This window comes from Mastomys coucha, unplaced genomic scaffold, assembly GCF_008632895.1.
Source record: "Mastomys coucha isolate ucsf_1 unplaced genomic scaffold, UCSF_Mcou_1 pScaffold6, whole genome shotgun sequence".
In the NCBI taxonomy this organism is placed as follows: Eukaryota; Metazoa; Chordata; class Mammalia; order Rodentia; family Muridae; genus Mastomys; species Mastomys coucha.
Window position 1 is genome coordinate 2,010,407 of NW_022196912.1, and position 22,185 is coordinate 2,032,591.

Consider the following 22,185-nt stretch of genomic DNA (forward strand, 5'->3'; position numbering starts at 1 on the left):
TATATATACATATATATATATGTATGTATATACACATACATATATATGTATATGTGTGTGTGTGTGTATATATATATATATATTAAAGACACCCAGTGTGTTACTCTTTGGGAGATATGACTCATCCATTAAAATTTCAGTATAGTCTAAAACCAGTATCTCTTAGTACTTTGCCCTTTCTTTCGTATGTTTTTATGCTTACCAAGGTCACTTTGCATTTTAGTCCCAATATACAGTTATTTTTGCAGGAAAAAAATTTTCTTTAAGGTGAGTCCTTCTAGCCGGGCGGTGGTGGTGCACGCCTTTAATCCCAGCATTTGGGAGGCAGAGGCAGGCGGATTTCTGAGTTCGAGGCCAGCCTGGTCTTCAGAGTGAGTTCCAGGACAGCCAGGGCTACTCAGAGAAACCCTGTTTCGAAAAACAAAAGAAATCAAAACAAACAAAAAAAGGTGAGTCCTTCAGTCATTGTCAAGCCTTCCTATGAAAATGAGTTTATATCAGCACTTATAGGTGAGAGGGTGGAAATGATAGCCAGGTGTGTTCATTCCAAATTCATGTACAAATTAACTTCATGAAGCTTAATTTTCTAAATATCCAAACATATACTGACAAACATGAAAACTAAGTAATCAAAAAAATTCTTTTTTGGTTTTTTGAGACAGGGTTCCTTTGTGTAGGCTGGCCTCAAACTCAGCAATCCACCTGCCTCTGAAATAATCAATTTTTGATTCATTTTGAATGACATGTGCTGGAAACAAGGATTTATGTCATGAATATTTTTTTCACTTACTAAGTTGCACCACTTTCAGAATTCATAGTTGGATCTTTCCAGATGCTCAGCATTTGTTGGTTTTGTTTTGGATGTTGCACATTATAGATGATCAGATGTCAATGCAGGTATCCTGGGTATAAAGAGAAGAGGTGAAAATGCAGACCCTCCTCCTCTGCCCCTCCTCGTCTGCCGCCCATCCTCTCCCCCTCCTCCTCTGCCCCCATTCTCTGCTCTCCTCCTCTGCCCTCCTCCTCTGCCATCCTTCTCTTCCTTCACCCCTCCACTCTGTCCCTGCTCCTCTGTCCCTCCTCCTCTGTCCTCATCTTCTACCTCTCCTCCTGTGGTGCTTTCAGCTGAAGACATCAGTTTAGCAATAACCTGAATACAGATTTGTATGAAAATCAAAGAGAACTTGCTGAGTAGTGAAAATATAATTGAAATCCAAGTTATAGAAATCATAGATTTTTAGAGTTTTACAAATCTAAGAAGAGTATCTATCCACTACAGCAGCTTCTCTTTCGAAACATAGACACTTCTTTTAGGAAAAGTTAAAAGACCTTTTCATGTCACAGAAGTAGTTTCAGAGATATAACAAAGACATGGGCTCTGTTCAAATTTCATCATTCCATTTTTAGGTATCAAAGGAAATACACATATGATGTAATAGTAATGATGCATCTCTCTTTGGTCTCTTTCTGTCCTCTTTCTGACCTGATTTGCTTACTTCCTTTTATGTGTAAGTTGAAGACATCTTCAGATTACAAACAAAGCCCCTTACAGGACCTGATGGAAACTCACTTTAACAAATTCATCATTATGTGAATCTTACTTTGTGTTTAGAGTACAAAAGCAATGGTATACTACAGCAATGAAAAACAAAACAAACCAAAACAACATTTGCAGGATATGGAGGATGATTCAGTATTCTAGGAAAGTGTTGTCAGTTGATGAAAAGTGTGTTTCCTAGAAGAATAGCATCTTAATAGTACAAGTAATTGTGTCATAAAATACAGAACTTAGTTTGTCTCTATTTTATCAGAACATATTAGAAACTCTGCAAGGGAAGAAAAAGTCCTTACCTCTCCTGGGTTCTGAGACTTCTGAAAAATAAATTAACATGAGAAAAAGCACACATATCGATTTAACACAAGCCTTTCAAGACATGAAAGGTTTTATAAGGTTTGAAAACCTGTGTAGTTTTATGGTATATTTGGTGATGAATAGATAGCTGTGGAGAAATAGGACACAGAAGATAGGACTCTACAGCAGTGATTCTCAACCTTGCCAGACTTCGGGTTCTTCTATTGTGGTGACTCCAACAACAATATGATTTTCTTTCTTGCTTTATAACTGTCATTTTGTCCTTGTTATCAATCATATGCAAATATCTTTGTTTTCCTATTGTCTTAACTCCCATGTTGAGAACCACTGCTTTTTAATATCAAATTTCAGGGAAACAGCTTCTTTGATCAGATTTTTCTCTGTGAGCTTTCTCGTAGAAGCAAGTTTGGGAAATTGCTTTCTCCAGTGCTAAGGAGAACATCTCTCACTTGAAAGTCCAGCAGTGACCTGTTCAATTAAAAGTCATCAATCTTCCATAGGGTGTGTTGCCTTTTTCAGGGAAGCAGGCCAGGAGGAGCTGCTTTCAGTATGTTGAAGTGGGATATTTGGTGGTTGAATGTCCCTAAACAATGTCATTATTAAATACAAAGTTTTAGTTTTTCATATTAGGTATGAAATAGGCCTGTATTCTATGTTGACAGAAAAAAAAGCTTGAACAGTGGAGAATTTAGTTTTTATAATGAGTTCTGTGCTTAAATTTTAATAAAGTAAACTGCAAATGCTTTGTCTGAGAGCATTGTTTGAAAAAATGCTTAATTGATCTCTCTTTAGGAGTGCTCACTAAACTATTATACAAGATCAAAGCCTAAGTGATTCATTCATTACAGTTTTAATAAATGTGTGGATCTGCTTTTTTTTTTTTAATCTTATGTATGGTATAGTGCAATAATGAAATTAACTTTGCAGATAAAAGATTTGCAGGAGCTCCTTTGTCAAATGGATGCTTTGGAAAGACTCCAAAGAGATGATACTCTGAGGTTTTATTTTTTTGTTTTACTCTGGTTTGCTTTTGAACTCTTTGTTCTTTTAAAGTTTCAGCAACACAATTGTGTGTTCTAGGAGAATGACTTATTCCTTATTTTCCTGAACCCATATTGAGCTAGCTATGGGCTTGCGACCATATGGAGGTGGTAAACTTGATTTGAGCTCTCCTTTGTTTACTATGCGAAGCATTCACTCAGGCAAGAGACTATGCAAAACAAAGGAGAGATGATTGAACAACAAATTGGGAAGGTGTATCATTTCTCTTTGCATTTGCTATTGACTTGGCTGAGCTCTCCTCTGTGTTGCAGCAAGCTTCTCCATAACTCTGCTTCATATTTTCGAGCTGTAACTTATGCCTGGTCTAACAAGGATCAGAGTTTGAACTTGACCGTGACATGGAAATAGAAACATTGAATATAATTAAACAATAGATAACAGCAAAAATGGTTTCTCTTATTTCTTGTCTTTCATAAATAATGATCATTGGTTACAACATTTAATAAATGATCTAAAAATGACAAAAGAAAATTTAAATTACTGAATCAAGTACAAAATTTTTGAAAACTAAAATTTTCAAATTAATATAATCAGGAAATTAAAATCCCCCAAAGAAAATAGTGCCTTGTTACTATTTTTAATTCTGTATAAGGATCCATTCATTTCTCAAGTGTGAGCCTCATTTCTTGGATTCCTTTATCTTTTTCCAGAAATCATCCTGTCATCTCTTTTTTCACCTTACTATTTTATCTATAAATAGCAATCATGCTAGTAACTTCTGGGAATGTTAAGGACTAAATGAAATATTCTTTGGAAAACTATTTCTTAGCTCTTGAACTAAGCTGAATAATGTCATAGGTGCTTAGGACAGAGTCCTGTAAAATAAAGCTTTGCATTTATGGTTAAGCTCTGGCAGGAAGGACAGTGATAATGAAATAGAATGATTTCATAAGGTACCTGATATTAGAGAGTAGCAAGTGCTATGCATGAGGAAGATGAAAGCATGGGAGGGATTGCAATAAGCCCTCTGAAGGAGACATTTGAGGGATACCACATTGAGGACACATATATTCCTGATGCAAGCCTGACTATGGAGCAGTGGGTCTGACAAAGCTCCACCTCTACCCTTGGTGTTGAGCAACTAAACTATGAGTCACATAGTTTTTGAGATAGAGCTCATAGTCTATCTAAAGTCACTGATGCCAGATTAAGTTGAATCTGTTAACTCACAAGAAAAGGCTGTGTTCATTCTAATTTATTTGTTCTAAGTCTGACCCTGTACAAGATTCAGCCAGTTCCTGGTACACAGATCAACTTGAGACCAGAACTTCAGCACATGAAACATGAGAATATGTATAGTACATGAATATAAAATATTTTATATGCATTTATTAAGTACCTAATGTATTTCCAAAATTAACTCTAACTTATCTTGAAAACCTCATTTGCTCAATTCTCAAAATATTTATAATTAACCAGATGCTTTAAATTCAAAAGATCTTTGTTTTTTAAAGGGTTCACATTGTAGTAAGAGCTTTTGCGGCATTGTGCAAAAGTTAATAAAGTCCTTTGGATATCATTGACTCACTTACAGGGTGGTAAAATGTTTTTCTGTCATCAGCCCCACTGTACCAGACTACTTTTCTAAGTATCATATGTATATGGTCATTATTACCAGAGTCAAATATGTGACAAAATTTAATACAGTATATCTTTATGGGATTACAATCTTAGTAGCATTTTTCTATACTATGTCCAGCCCAAGTTATTTTTTTGGAAATCTATTAGAATCAAGCATGGGAAGAAGTGAATGTAGACCAATATCTCTAGCATATTAAAACATGATCTGCTAGTAAGCATGTGCAAACCATTTTGACAACTGCATTAATGTAAAAGACATTTAAATGTGAAATATATTTCTTGAATGCTACATAAGAAATGACTCGTACTTTTTATCATCATTTTGGTAGCAATATTCTGGTTATTATGAGAGATCTTAATTTTAGATCAGTCTGATATTACTTCTTTTTGTTTATGTATATGTAATATTTAGTAACTGACAATTATTTATGAACAGTACTTCACTGTTAAACTTATTGAAGTTTGTGGACTCCATAGCAATTGAAAATGATATCACTAACAATCAACAGGTATGCTTACATGAGGAGATTTTAGAGTGCCATGAGAATTTCCAAAGGTAATCGAACAGATCTTTGATTCAATAGACTTTGGCACATCTTCTGGTGGCTATTGCTGATATTAACCCTGTTTCCGTTTCTGGGGCATAGTGGCTTTTCTAGAGAGCTTTGACCCTCTACTCTTCTCTTTTTGTCCCCTTCCATTTCTAAATTTAGAAATCTTAGTGACATTTCAAAATATAAATAATATAAATACCTATGATTTAAATTCTGCACTATCATTTAAGACTTTATCTGTTGTACATTGACCTCTTTAGAAATGTGCAGATTATTTAAGTTATATGAATAGAAAATTTGGAAATAATGCCCTGAGAAAATTTGGTTACAAAATCAAATCAAGACAAATTAAAGTAATTATAATGGTTTTCTATTACCAATATATTGACAGTAATAATTTTAGTGCCTTGTAAGTTTTAAGCTTCAGGGACAATATGATAGGAAAGAAATGTTCATTGACTCATTTCACTCCTTAAGTGCAACCTACAGAGTAAAATTCTGACAAGGAGAGACTCTGTTCTGACTCATTGCATCACTTCCCACTCATGAGTGTGTAGAATCTGGATCATGTGAAGGCTCTTGATATGGAAGGAATCTATAAACTGTGGGTTTCCACTGTGTGTTTTTTGTAGTAGCAAGTAATCTAGAAAAGGAGAAAGTATGGACTAGGCAGTCCTAGGTCAGCCTGAATCCAGCTCTCCACATTTGAATGTATCCCTATTCATAAAACAAGATTGCTCCAGTGGCTCTCTCATATCCGTGCTGTAGCTCTAGACTCTTAACTACGGATTTGCTGAGAAACAGAATCCTGGTTAATGTGGATGGGGGCTCTGAAGTCAGGTTTTCTTGATTTATATTGTAGAGCCTTTTCACATTTTCTCCACTGAACTGGCAGTATTAAAAACCTGGAAACACATACTTTCAATTTCTTTTTCTGGGTTGAACAGAACTTGTGCTTCCCCAAAATAATTTAATTTCTTTGAAAGGGAAACTTAAGCCCACTTTCTTCAATCCTCATATTGGCTTTGATTCTGTTTATGCGTTTTTGAGAATACAATGTGAATTGACAATTTTTTTCATATGAATATTGTTCAGGAGGCATATATCCATGCTTATCATCAACAACAAAGTGATTAAAAGTACCAAGGCCCTGTCCCAGCAGACATCCCATTCATCATCTTCCCATAGTAGTAATCATTTTTCCTGCATCTTCATTTTAGCAATATTTCTAAGGCACTTTTTTTGCAGAACCTGTTCCCTATTCATTATAAAGTCATACATATTCCACATATCCATGACTTTAGCAATGTTTGGCATCCCAAGGTCCTAGTCTATTTAATACATATCTGCCAAAATAATTTGAATTTTTTATGAAGCGGAGATCAAAGCAAGCAGGTTCTATAGTAGCTGAATCATTTTCTTAGTTATACAAGAATTATTGTTGTGTACTTCTGTGCTTCCTAACATCAAAGAGAATAGACCTATTGCATGTTTGCTTGAATGAACAATGAACCACTGTTTTGGATGTTGCATTTATTTAAAGGCCATTGACATCTTCTAATATTCTCACATTTTCAAATATAGTTCTCCCATGTTCAGGACCGCTGAACTTTTACTGCATCTCTGTCACTAGTTCACTGTTTGTCTTTGGGGTAGTCACTCTTACTCTTTCAATGACTTCATCTACAAATCAAGAAGGTAGGCTTAAATGACCTTTCTGATTCTTTTTAGCTTGGCCAGTCATTATTTTTCAGTTTGCACCTTTTAATCAATTGCTGAAGCAACACAGGTCACTCCCAAATTAACACTAAGTCACCAACTGATTGATCATGTTGCCTCTGGTATGAATTTTTCCATACATGCATTTCTTTGATAAAATAATGTTTTATATTTAAGAATGTTATCCTATATGTCTCCAAAACTAAGTACAAACATTTTCTTCAAGCCTGAATGACTGGTATATTTAAAACTGAAAACTTTGTTGAGAGTGAATTTTGAAGAAAAAAAAAGGAAAGGCTCTACAAGACACATTACTGTTACTATTATTATCAAATAGGTTCCCATTACTCTGTCCTGTGCTTTCTGTAGCTCTCATGCAGGTTATTTTGCAGTCATTGTTCTTGCATATAATCTTAAGTCCTAATTCTGCATTATACTTTAAAGAACTTACTTATAAGCTACATTATGCAATTTATATCATCTGTAAATTTAATAATTATCTGTTCATGTTATTGACCAATTCTTGGATTCATGGCATAGGACCAATGTAGTATCAAGCAGTAAACTGAATTTAGATTAGAATTTTGTCTTACGAAAATGACACTTTATGGTATAGTGGTGCTGGGACCCATACCTATAACAGTGTATGGGCTGGGCCAGCCTGTTGTTTGTTCTGAAGTTAGGTCTCAGCCAATATGGAGCAGGGTAATAAGCAGCAGGCTATGCATCCTTCCATGGATAATGAGATGTTGATCCCAGTGTCGCATATGCCCGTGTCTTCTGGAAACAGTGAATTTCATCAGCTGTCAGACACTCATTACTTACCAGAGATGATGAGACTCTATATGACATCAGCTAAGGAATTCAGATGCAATGAGGGAGAATGGGAGTCACAGCTAATTAGGGCCTTACCTGAGCATGTGCAAGGTGCCCCTCCCAGTTGACTCTTATACCTTCCCAGAATTATTGTCAGAGATTGATTTGGAGGGGATCTCACATGATGCCAGTTGGAAGTTCAAGTACTCTGAGAGTGACCATTTCCTTCAGTAAGAATCTGATGTCTCACTGTGGCCTGCCAAGTCCAGCTTCCCATGGAGTCTCAGTGATGGCCCACAGCAGTGCCCTGACAATGCCTTATTCTATACCCCCAACAGTACCTGCCACCATTGGCTCTTTAAAACATGGAATATTGTTGGTCCTGGGCATGGTTTCCGCTGGGACTCATACTGTGACTCCCTTTATGGATCAGATGTTGCACTCTGTAAATTCCCGCAATCCTGAGATGCTCCCAGCTAGTTTCCAGAAATTGCTATCTTTAGACTCCCAAGATTCACTTGTGACCCAGTCAAATGTCCAGGAAAAACCTTTCGTATGTGAGCAACCACACCTGCTTCACAGGAGACAGGGAGCCCTAGTACTTCAAGAGGGGTAACCAGGAGACGGTCTTCAGTTTCAAGGGCTTACGTCTGCTCATATGACAGCTGTGGAAAAGCTTATACCAAACATTCTCACCTTGTGAGTCATCAACACAAACACACAGGTGAGAAGCCCTACATATGTGACTGAAAAGGGTGTACGTGGGAGTTCTTCTGCTCTGATGAGCTTGGACAGACACAAGCAGATCCATACAGATATTGACCACATAAATGCGATGAGTGTAATCGAGAATTCATGAGATCAGACCATCTCAGCCAGCACAAAAGAACTCATCTGCCCAAGTAAGACTTCCTGCAACCTCATGACAACAATGGACAGACAGATGAGGCAAACTATCCTCTTGCTCCTGGTCAGGAGCTTCAGATCTCTTTCCTGTAGTCTCTAACGGAAGATTCTGTTGCCTAAGACCAGATCATCTCTGTGCTAGGTGAAGGTTCAGATAGAGACAGGAAATGGTGGGGAAGCCCACAAGAAGCTCTTGTCACCATCATGGATTTCTCAAAATCCCCTCCCTCTCAGAGATTACTGACTTCTGCTGGATGAGAAGATAAGAGTCAGAGATAGGATTTTACTAGAAAGTTTTTTTTATCTCCTGTCAACCCCAATCAGGAAACTCTCTCATTCCTGGGTCTTCCACAGTTTCCAGGGCCAGACCATTACACCTTAGTGCTGGGTCATTCTGGACATATAAAGTGTACTGCATCATTTTCTCTCTGGGTTTCACTGTCCACTTTCCCAGAGTTTGTCTCTTCCCTCCACTCTTGGAACAGAATGCCCATTTCAAGACATGGCATCTGGCATTTCGTGGGACCACCAAAACCAAATCTTGTGAGGAAAGTAATACCAATGGGAGATAGGAGAGAGGCAGGCAGCAAATCTAACCCCCAGCACCAAGCATTGTTGTAAATCATTGTATTACTGGCTGACAGCACAACCTGTGGGGAGACATGCCTGCATCTTCAAGGTTGGCCATCTTGGAACTGTTGCCTTGGGCCACTTACCATTCTATCCCCTCCACTTGATCACCTTCTTCTACCTTGGCTTTGAATGCCCCAAATAAAAGTTTGTAGGCTGTATAGATGGCCTAGGAAATAGGGAGGCTGAGGACAAACCCCACAGTAACTCCAGGTGGCAGATTGTCATTATATGCACATGTGTGGAGGTCAGAGACAACTTATAAGAGTCCATGATCTTTATTGTGGGCCCTTGGGATTGAACTCAGGCCTCTTGTTGGCCTTTGTTTTGCTTTTGAGACAGATTATACTATGTAGCCTAGGCTGACTAGCAGCCTTCCCTATTTGCCTGGAAAGTTCTGAAGTTACAGATAAAAACCACACAGGCTTCAGATTGCCTCTACTGCCTGGCTTTCTGATTTTGAGGGACAGTTACTATCCAGGTAACTCATCCTGTTCATCTAGAATGTTTGTATTAAATGAATACCAGTCTATTCTATGGGGCAAGCCATCTGGGGAAACAATAGGCCAGAACTGGTCTCCATCTTCCCAGTGACCATGTGTGAGACCAACAGACAGGTTTGTTAGGATGCAAGATGAGAGCTCCCTTCTGATAGCATCACTTGTCAAGGGTGAACTGGAGAGCAATGGTGACCAGAACTGACCCCTGCCTGTAGATGTCAGAGATACTGAAAGAGCTGTTAGAAAGTGCTGTGAACTAGCTTGGTGTGGCCAGTTATACATATGATACAACATATTTTCCCCCTTAAGTCATTTGGGTCTCTCTGAACCTCTAGAGATGAAACTGCTCTTGGATTTGGTAATTATTACTGTCTTCATAATATGTGAACCCAACCCTAAACAATGCAATGGTCAGTTTTATATGACCATACTGCTTTTACTCTGTCTGAGCTCCTTTAAATTTTAATACAACAAAAAAAAGGAAGAAAGAAAAATGACACTTTAAATGCCATTTGTCTGAATATGATGAGAGTTGCTCTGGAATGGATAAAAACTTATGTCATTGCCTTCATATTTTGGTGTACCTGTCTGGTTCTGTTGTTCTTTTGCAGAAAGGATTTTTAAAAACCTTTATATTTTATTTATTAATTTTTTGTGTGAATGTGTGTGCTGAAGCATGTAATAACATACCTCTGTAAGTTAGAGGACAAATATTTTGGATTTTTTTCTTTTTACTGTTGAAGTTGATTCTGTCTTTTTACCAGTGATTGAACTCATGTCCTTAGTTCCTTGGTGGCAACTGCTTTTATGAACTTGAAGACTATTAATTCAATTTTTAAGTATAAGAGAAACTTAAGTATGGGTTATTTTTCTATTTCACCATTTCTAAAATAAATAATTTTTTTTGGTACAGTAGATAAAATAATTCTGGGAGATAACTTCAAAATAGTTGTTTGTGAATGTATATATGTGAATTTATTAGAGAGAGTAGTCATGTGCTACATAATGTTGTTTTGGACAATAATAGACTCTTTGTACAATAGCATTCTCATGAGAGTAGGTTGCATAGTGACACACTAATTTTGTTCTATAAGCACACTCTTATGCTCACACAAAGTCATCTCTTAGTGATGAATTTCTTAGACCATATTCTTTCATTAAGCAACATACTTCTAGGTATAAGAACACAGGCTTTCCAATCAGAGTGCTCTGATTTGACTAACAGGATGATCTGGTTGTTTGACTTCTATCTGAGTTTCTTCATCTGTGAGCAGATAACTAATAGATTGGCTTGAATGGCTATGGAAAATAATGCTTAGAATGTAGCTGTCACAAATAACATGGCAATTAAAAAATTAATAAAAACCTTGTTCTTTGGGTTTTATTAGTGTAAATATTAGGAATGGAAAAGTATGTAACAACAGTAAGAAAATAGAAATTATAAAGGAGTTAAAATACCAGTTAAATAGTTTGCAAAGCTACGGAGACAGTATAGTCAGTAATATATTATCATTTCTGGTAATCTACTGTGGTCTGAGCACATGGTGGGTGGAAATGGGGGCTTGTAGAGTACAATAAAAACCAGAACATGGGCATAAACAACTTCTAGGATAGCTTTCCATTTGACAAGTCATTTTTCAGTTTGTACTCTTTAATCAACTTCTGAAGCAATACAGCTCTCTCCCAAATTAATATTTACTCACATATTGTTTGATTGCTTCAGCTTTGCACCTAAACCAAACCCACATCTGATAATTGTACATGGTGTCACTGGCTTCTAATATTACTTCCAGGGAGCAGAAATAGGAAGCTTCCCGAGACTCACCAGTTTAGGCTACTCAGTGAGTTCCACAACTCAAGAGACCATGTCTCAAACAAAGAAACAAAAGTGGTGGTATGTGAAGAATAACACCAGAGCTTGTCCTCTGGCCTCCACATATGCTTGTATACACACCCACACACTTTCATGCACCCATGCACTTGCATTACCTACACATTTGAATGCATCCATGCACTGGTTTCTCCCACACACTTGCATGTACCAGTGCACTTACATAAACCCATGCACCCATGTACTTGAACTCAAGAGTTTGCATACAGGAACTTACACACATGTATTCACACACATATTATGCCCTAAAATTTGAAAAATGTATTCTTTAATGTATTTATAAACCTTTCTTCTTTCTAGTGTATAAGTTGCCACTAAAAGAACAAAGAAAGGTTGTTGTCTATGTATTTATCAGTGAAGAAAATTATGTAAGAGCTGGTGGTATAGGTCAGAACTAAAGTGATTGACCCATCTGGTCCATAACATGACAAGGGTAAAATAAAGTATTTAGTAAATAGTGTGTAATGGAAATAATAAAGGATGGCAAGATGGGATATCAAGTAAACTTTACCATCTGTTTTCTAAAATTTGTTCACATTGTATTTACATTGCATTTTAATCAGAAATGGAAAATATTTTACAATGGGCTATGAATATTTTTAAGTGGATTTTATAGAAATTTCGAGAAGTAGCCTGGGAATAGATTTAAAAAGATGGCTGGGGAATTCAATCCTGATTCACAGAACACTTAATGATTGAAACATGTCACTGGCCAATGAGAGGATGTATAAAAGGTTCAGATGATATAAACATAAATTTGAAAGTACATGTATCTTTTTATTTGTTAATTTACATAATTTCTTAACTCATAAAATTAAGCAGAATAAACAATACCATAATTTTTAGCTCCTTAAAAGTCCTGTGTGCAGTTGGATATGCAGAGACCTCTAGTATGAGTGTGTGAGTGGGAACTCTGCATAGACTGTTTAGGTTTTCTGTTTTCATCCATTCAAAGGCAGGATGAGACTGTGTCTTCCAATCTGACTATTCAGTGATTATTTTCTCTTACTAACAATTAAAAGTTAACTATTTTTTTCCATGACCATCATTTACCTTTCTTTCTCATTAATGAATCCCTTTTTAGAAATGTTAAAATACTTTTTGTGTGGAATACTGTCTCCTTTTCAGTCTGTTTTTATGTAGCCATATTTATTTTTCTCATATGTGGTATTTTAGAAATCTTCAGAAAAAGGTTAGTTTATATAATTCTTAGTGGCAAAAATGTGGTTATTTCAATTTAATAACTTGATAAATTTTACTTCATGGTATACCTATAAGCTTGTTGATAATGTCTAAAGATATCTATTACATTGAATGCCATATGCTACATTGACTTATCTGTCTTCGCTAGTTATCCATACTTTATAGTCCTCTATCATCTACTCTAGTCTCAATAAAGAATCATGAAGAGTTTCTTAGTCATGTGGAGAAGAAAAGTTATTAGAAAACAAACTTGGTTATTTCTACATGAGTATCCCAACACAAAAGGAAATGGAGAGAAGGCAAAGAATATTGAATTTCTTTTTCATTAAGCCTGCTCCCTGAGTTTCATTATACCTTTTTAATCTTCATGAGGTCCTCTCTCATTTCTTTCGGACCCTGTCAATAGCTTATTTTCATAATAGAAAGTTTGCTGGTAATAGTGAGCTGTGCTTCTTATGAGCATGAAGCTTGTCTTGAATCCTTTAAACTCACTAATGTACCAATGTACATTTTCTTTTATATACCTACTGTTTGCTAACTGATAAGGGAGTTAACATTTTAAAATCCTACTGTGCATAGCTAAAGAAAAACTTTGAGGATTGAATATTTGTTTTTTTGTTTTGTTTTGTTTTGTTTGTTTGTTTTTGTTTTTTAGGGGGTTATGTTTTGTTTTGTTTTGGTTTGGTTTGGTTTGGTTTGGTTTTGGTTTTTTGAGACAGGGTTTCTCTGTGTAGCCCTGGCTGTCCTGGAACTCACTCTGTAGACCAGGCTGGCCTTGAACTCAGAGATCTACCTCCTGCCTCTGCCTCCCAAGTGCTAGGATTAAAGGTGTGCGCCACGACTACCCAGCGAATATTTACTTTTAATTTGTGTTTTGTATTGCCTCCTATATGTGTGCCCTTGGACAGGTTATTCACCTTCTGTTACATTCAGGTTATCTTCTAAAGATAGAGACAATGCTCATATCTACTTTAGTGATTGGTTTAAAGAGTATGAAAAGTTCACATTCACAAAACTCTTTGTGAGTTTTGGGAGAATATATATGTTTGTGCTGTGCATGTGTGTGTGTGTGTGTGTGTGTGTGTGTGTGTGTGTGTGTGTGTACTGTGTATATGCATGCTGTGTTTAGGTGTTTTAAAATATTTACCATAATAGAGAAGTTTGGTGGGCCAGCACCACTAGTCACTGCTCATATTGATAATGCATCATTGTATGCTAACAGCACTGGATTCAGTTATCAGCTCATAGGGAATGATAAGCATATTGAAGAGATCCTTGTGAGCAGAAACCGCAGCAGGTTGCCTTTGTTTCCTTGTCTCTTCTTCTCTTCCTGCCATCTTCTCTGACTGATTTGGTCATCCATCCTCATGAAGATGCAGGCAAATCAAGTGGTTTCTAAATTTCACCCTACGTTCTCATGGCTTGTGTGATAGGCTGTTAGCCTGAAGGATTATATGCAAATACATTTAATCTAATTTTTTTTCTTTTGGATGCAGTGATATAAGTAAAAGTAGCTAAAAATTCTGCAAAGTTACTCCATATATTACAGAGCATTTTTTTACATGGGGAAGCAACTTTAGTGGACTTTGTAAAATTAAATCTGAAGTTGCAAGAATGGGGTCAATAATAAAAAAGGGTGTTGCCTCTTTTCCTTTTACTAGCTTGAATTGTGAAAGCTACTTTATTCATAATAGTCTCCCCACTACCTCGTGTTCCCAGGATATTGGATAATATATTTTCTGGAAAATTAGAGCATAGTCAATAGTATACTATATTCTGGCCTATTTTCCAGTCCTTTCATCTTTAAGTGCAAAGGATATGTTGGCACATATAAAACCTTCTTAAAATGGGGTGTGTGGTTTAATAAAGAGATCTTCAGAAAGGAATGAGAACAGGAAGAGTGGTCTGCTGAGGGATTATCCCATAATTATTGCAATGATGTCCTAATATTAAATGTATTATCAAGACTGTACCTTACAAAGCCTGTTCCACTGTGCTATTTGTTGTAAGGAATTCCCCTTTCATACATGTCCTTGTAAGGAAGAATTTGTGGCTGAGTTTAAACTGAGAAGTTAATATAAAAATAGAGGAAGGGAAAACAAGGCCAAAATCTTTGTTGCCACTCGATGAACTAACCTAAAACCACCAAGTAAATGAAGTTTCTTCTGTCTCTACATAGCAAAGCATGCATGTAAATATCTTTCTTCAAATATTAATCATTGCACATAAAATTTATAGGTGTGTACATGTGTGTGAGAGTGTTTAAGTCAGTGAGTGTGTGTGTGTGTGTGTGTGTGTGTGTGTGTGTGTGTGTGTGTTTGTGTCCTCATTTGTATGGAGACCAGGCATTGATGAATGATTGTCTTCAGCAGTTACTTCTCCACCGTAATTTTCGAGACAGGGTCTCACACTGAGATTATATATATCTCATTGGTTAGCTAGAGTGCCTGGTCAAGGGGCCCACAGAATCCTTATGCTTACATCCTACAAACCCTGAGTTAGAGGAAAAAGATGCTCAATATTCCCAGGTTTTATTTTTTGGGGGAGGGGTGAGTTGTTTGGTTTCAATTTTCAATTTATTTTATTTATAGTTCTATTTATGTATGTATCTGTGTTGGTATGTGTATCTGTATGCAAGGTTTTGAGGAGGCCAAAGGTGTTCAGTCCCCTGGAACTGGAAGTGCAGGAATATGTGATGTGAGTGCTGGTCATCAAACTCAGGTTCTGTACTAAACATGCTTGACTTCTGAGCTCTCTCCATAGCCTGAATTTTTTTTAGGTGAACGTTGGGAATGAAATTGAAATCCTCATGCCTTCACTGAAAACATTTAAATTACTGAGCCATTTCTCCCATCCTGAATTAAAGATTTGTGATATTTCTGTTGATGCTATGGTGCCCAGAAAAAAATAAAAGATTCTTAAAATAGCCTAAAGTCCCAAATTCTAACACAGTGGTAAAATTACTATGATTATTTCAGAAAATACATATTCGAAAAATGTTTGTAAGAAGAACTAAAATCTTTGAAAACCACATGGCCTTAGATTGTTACTAACATTTATGTGGAAACATAACAGTATACAGAAAATATAGTTCAGATTCATTAAAATGATACAAGTGGGTTTTAGAGTATCCTTAAGAAATAGGCAAAACTTATTTTAATATAAGGAAATATTTGCAAACTTATTATAATAGACTTACATCATGAGTAAATAAAGGGATTCTATAGCCTGAAATATGAAGATAAGTAAACAGTATCAAAATTATTCAAGAACCTAAGCAGACAACTTCCAAAAGAAGATATATAGATATTGTCTTAGTTAAGGTTTCACTGCTTGAACAGACACCATGATCAAGTCAACTCTTATAAGGACAACATTTAATTGGAGCTGGCTTACAGGTTCAGAGGTTCAGTCCATTATCATCAAGGTAAGAACATGGCAGCCTCCAGGCAAGCATGGTATAGGATGAGCTAAGAGTTCTATACCTTCATCTAAAGGCTACCAGGAGAATACTGGATTACAAGCAGCTAGGATGAGGTTATTAAAGCCCACACACACAGTGACAAACCTACTCCAACACCTAATATACTTCCTAATAGTGCTACTCCTTGGGCCAAGCATATACAAACCATCACAGATGTCAAATATATATACCTAAATGTGCTCAACCTCATTTGTCATTAGGCCAAAGTAGAGAACTACTGTAAGCAGCCATAGTACTTTCATTGTGCCAAAACACACACACACACACACACACACACACACACACACACACACACACACAAACCAGAGTTTCTTAAGGAAAATTAAGAGTTTATTCTAGAGCCATTTTGAGTGACCATGACCTGGAGCATAGATTTAAGTTACCCTAAACTTTTCTAATTCTAACTGGTAAGATTCTAACTGGTAAATTCTAGTTAAGTTTTTATAATTTTACAGAACAAAGAAATGCTTAAGTTGAAAATACATTAATGGGTATATAAAAAAAGAAGTTATGAGAGAAGCTATTTAATAGGCTTCATTTGTGATCTGCTGACATTCTTAGTGGGTAGGCAGAACCTACCATTATGATAGTTCTGACACAGTGATGGCCCAGAAATTGCTACTCTGGGTACTAAACCAGCCTAATATATGATAATTAGCTTATGGAACTGAACTATCCCAACCTCTCCATGCCATTGTATTTTTTATTACTTGATCAATCTTTGCTGACACACTGCTTTTCATAAATTCTCTCTGACAAGTTGAATGATTTAACTAAAATTGACAGTAGATGGTTGGTCCATATACAGTGCAACTGAAATTCTCATGTATTGCTAGTGGAAATGGGAACTGAAGTCACTTTGGAAAATTGTTTGGCAGTGGCTAATAAAAGTACACGTACTGCCAAGAATTCTTCGTCATTACCAAAAACAGTGAAACCCCTCCTCCTAACTCCATCATCATAACTAAGAAGCTGTATTCAACTGTCTTAGTTTAAGTTTTGTCACTACTAAAAATGCTTAAAACTTATGCTTTATAAAGGGAAAATAATTCTTTAGCTATGATTGTGGATGTTCAAGAGATGGTACTGACACCTTGGCAGAAGCACCCCAGCTGTGTCTAAAACACAAGGAAGTAGACATTGGGATCAGCAAAAACGCCAAGAAGCTGAGATAGCCTCTCTTTGTAATAACCCACCTTCACAGGAATTCACTAACTCTCAGAGACTACCATTAATCTTTACTGAGGTTACCATACCCATAACGTAATCTACTAAGAAGTTGCCTCAAAAGGTTCTATACTTCAACACTGCTACCATGAAGGCCAAGTTTTTATAATATGGAACACTGGGGAAGCACATTCCAGCTGTCCAAACCACAGGACTAATTTTAGTAATTTTTACTTGCTTTATTATGTTTGCTTTTGACTTGGTAAAATCTACAAACAACATGCATGTTCATTATTCACTGAATGAATAATCAAACTAGAGCACATCCACAGTTTATAATTGGAAACAAATAAATCCAGCATTGATATGCATAATGACACAGTTGAGCATCACATGCATTATGAATCAAATTAACTCAAAGGTCTGTGCACTGTTGTTCAATTTATGTGATATTGTCAAATAGAGAAAACTCTGGGGGAAATGAAACAAAACTGGACTGTAAGGTGTGGCTGCCTGGGAAAATGTTCATGTCTTAATTGTACAAGGGGTTATGGTTGATGAAGCAAGGACTGTTCCTCATTGGAGAACCCTGAGAGAAGCGAAGCCTCCTCAAAACCATTTCAGCTCCCTGTGTAACCACAAGTAGTGTTTGTAGTTTTATGAAGTCAGTTACTGGACTTAAATATATGGATTTTCAAAGTTGAATATAGTATAGTAAACTTAGATTAATAAAAAAAAACACCAATCTATTTTGATTACTTGTAAAACAATGTTCAAGGAAGTAAAGTCCAGAAAAGAAGTCTGTAGTTTGTAAATCTCCTTTATTGTAGCTGCCACAAACTGGGCAGGGACCAGTTGGGGTTAGCATGAACAGCTCTATTTAGTCATGCACTAATTCTCTAAGAAATGTCTGGATCATAAATCATTGTTGATTCATGGAGAAGCTCTTCCAGCCTAACAAATACTACTTGCTTTGAAATACCTCCGGACATGTGCACCCTCTCTGCAAGCCTAAGTGCACTCACACAGATTGAGAGCAAAGAACTAGCCACTTCAGAGGCCATGAAGACCACACTTGACTTTCCCCTAGTGAGATTCTTATTTTCTAAAGTAAACCGAAGATATGCACAAATTCACTAAGCATTTTCATCAAAGATTATAAGAATATCTTCTAGGATCATTAACCATTTAAAGTATTTCAGTACAAATCCCAATTTCGAAGGTGGGAAACAGTCTATTTTGCAAGTTACACCATACTAAGCTTACTCTGTATGAGGGTAGAACTCTCCTGAAGAAAGTGAGGACAGGTGATTTAAAATGACTTAGACTGGGGAGGTACAATTTTTAGTTTCAATTTTAATGTATATATTTTACTCTATTGCTTGATAATGCAAATTTATATCTGATATGTGATAATCACCATCTGAGGGATCATTTTAGCCTCAAGTTATAAACATAAAATGATTATTAATACTGATTGCTACAAGATGAAAATTTGGAGTTTTAAAATATTTTATTTTCTTTGATTTAATTTGATCTAACTAATTATACAGGTCTCCCAAGTACATTTTCATTGTAAAAGATTAGTAGCTACAAGATGCACTGTGGAAGGTACATATTCTTTCAAGATAAGTAACACAAGATTCATAGGAGAAGCAGTTATGATGGGTGAGGGGAACTGAACTGGGGTCCTTTGCAAAAATAGGCACCATTCTTAGTCTCTGATCCATCTCCTTAGTATTCTGCTATTTTTAACCCCGTGGGTTGTGTTTTTGATTTTCTAGGTACTAAAAATGTGATTTTTCTTCCTACTGCAATTAAAACTGTTCATACTGTTTTGAGTATATAACATGGCTTATTAATTGATTTTAGTAAATATTACAGGCTTTCTGATTTTTACTGCTAACATAAGCAATATGCATCCACTATGTAGTGTCTATATTTAGCATATGCATAGATAGAGTATCTATTTGTGAACAAAATTCCTAATTTATAAAAGTAAAAGTACTTGGAAGGTAGATAACATTTGAAATGTAAATAAATAAATAACAAATAACAAATAAAAAATTTAAAGTACTTGCAGGCAATTACTGCTAGATTACTCTAAAAGAGATAGTTCTAATATGTTCACATTAACAGAGCACAAAGCCCTGGCCCTAGAATGGTATTACTACTACATAAGGTGACACATATCTATCACTTGAGAAGAAATGAAGATTCAAAGCAGGAAGATTCAAAAGTTAAGCTCATATTCCCTACATGGAGAGTGAATTCAGAAGCCAGCCTGTGCTACATGAGACCCTTTATTGGAATACCCAAACAGTCTCCCTATTTTAATATATGTCATTTAATGTTATTATATTTTGCTTGTCAAGATCTCATGGAGAATATGGCATGGCCATGCTTTAATTTAATTCTCCTGTTAATTGCTGAGACAGAGCATCCTATCCTATATTTTAACCATTTGTTTTTTTTTTTTTTACTTTGTGATTTGCCTGTGTTTATGCTTACTTCTGAACTTTTCAAACCTTTTTATGAACTATCTAGCATTTTGCCTCTTATACACTGGCCATACATGTGTCATTAGAAAGCACACATATGCTTTTAGACTGCAAGTTTTCCTTTGTGTTTTGAACTTGTCAATTTTATTTCATTTTTATGTGATCCAAACTGTCAGTCCTTTAGTTCATTGGTTGTATTTCTCAGTTGGCACCAGCTTCTAAGTTTGGCAGACATTTTATCTAACATTTTTGGACTGATGCAAATTTTTTTTCGTTCTATTATCTTTTTATTGTACTGCCTTTCCCTCATGTCCATAACATATCTTAGTAAGTTCTTTCACAGTGGCATTCCTACTAGCATTCTGAATTGCCACACACATTAAGGAAAGTTGTATTCTGTCTCCTGCTGGATACAGAATTGCTTGTGAATCCAAATCCAAAATCACAGGTTTGAGGTATTTTTCCCATGAATTTCTGCTAGTGAATATTGACTGTCAGTCTGTTGTCCACATGGCTTCATTCTAATAAAAGTAACTGTAATTCTCCTATCCCTGCAATCTTTGTATTTACAGAAGAAAATGTTAAAAATTATTCATTTTTGGAAACAAATTCTCTTGGTCATTTGAAATGATGCAAATTTTACTAAGATGCATAAGTATTATATTTTGTATTAATATTCTTAAGTTTTAGTGACCTACAAACAGAATTTGCACATGCTGTATGAAGAAATTAATTTTGTCTGATGTGTCTTGCCTTTCTAAGCCTAATATTTATTTAGGTGGATTAGAATCCCCTGAATTGAGCCTGTGTTTTGTCAACTTGCCCTCATTTGTGCTTTCCATGTCCCTAGTCATGTGTATTCCTTTCTGAGCATAGTTCTCAGCTTGGTCTTCCAAAGCTTTCTCTAATTTTCAGTAATATTTTTGTTCAATCTAATAAAAGAATTTCTTCAAAGATGTCTGCTACTTTTTAAATTTTTTATATATAGTTCTTCTGTCTTCTTTCATTGAGAGATTTAATTTATTTCTTCAAATTGATACATGTGTTTGTCATTGCCTACTTTAATTTTCACATCTGTTTTTTTTCCAATGTGAATCTGTTTAGTTGAAATTGCTGTTTCTTTTTGATTGGTGATTTTTGTTAAAAAATGTAGTACTTACTAGTTTTCTCTTTGCTTCAGTATGAGAGTACTTCATGGGTGTCATGAGTGCTGTCAGTGTATATGTTGTCTTTTTAAAAATGAAATTCTGTATTCTAGTGGTTAAGCAACTGGGTACTCTAGGCAGACTAATCTACTCTTGAAATTAGCTCCACAATTTAACATCTGTAACCTTGGGAAAGCTTCTAAATTTGTCATGTCTACGTTTCTAAAAACATATTACATGAAATTAGTGATTATCTACTTTATGGTGTTAAGAGTTTAATTAGAGAATACACATAAAATTGTGGAAGGCAGTGCTTGGAATGTAGTAAGTGTAGTAATATGACTGAGGATGATAAGGGTGAAGTGGTGATGGTGAAGATGGGGAGGGAGGAGAAATGGCATTGGAAGGCCAGTTATGAGAGTAACTTCATCAGAACAAACTGCTAGTGTATTCATTAAATCCATTGTCTGCTTACCTGTGGAAACTGCACAGTGCCTTTTCAGCACAAGTCAGGAAAAGACAAGGTGCTCTGATTGCCTCAGAACACTGGTTGTTTGACCGCTCATGCTCAAGATTACCACACTTTGGTCTTGTGTGTACTGTTGTCTTGATGATCTTTTGACTTAACTATCTTTTCATGTACTTTATGCATTTGATTTAGCCTATAAGACTAGTCATATATTGCTCTTAGCCTCTTTCATTTCATGATAGTTGTCTAGAGTGTTTTTCAAAATATGTTTGTCATTTCATTGTACTTAGAGGGCAACTAACAAATGTTGAGCCTATAATTTGGTTCTAATTTCTAAAGTTTTATTGGAAAACTTAAGTAGAAATAATTGTATAACTGAAAAGTTTTGAAATATATACATAAAGTATTTATAGAAAGAATGGATTATGTAGAGATATAAATAGAATCAAGTACTTTTAAAGGCCTTCTCTGATTTCATTCCCATTGCCATACACTCCACTGCAACTTTAGTGATTTTATCTGTATGAAATGTGCAGGTAAGAGACTTTTCTCTTTTAACATAGACTATTAAGTGGAAGGGGAAAGAAATCTTTAAATATTTTAGAAATGTGTATCTTTCCCATCCCAGGTAGAGCCTACAGCATAACCTTTGAATCTACAGGAAAATCAAAGTCATTTTTTTTC

General features: G+C 35.8%; 1 protein-coding gene and 1 pseudogene across 31 annotated transcripts in view; both read left to right on the forward strand.

Moving 5' to 3' along the window:
- Nrxn1 (neurexin 1) overlaps window positions 1-22,185 on the forward strand; it is a 1,104,407-nt gene that overhangs the window by 19,856 nt on the left and 1,062,366 nt on the right. The window lies entirely within an intron of this gene.
- Window positions 1,941-9,363, forward strand: LOC116080249 (annotated as a pseudogene).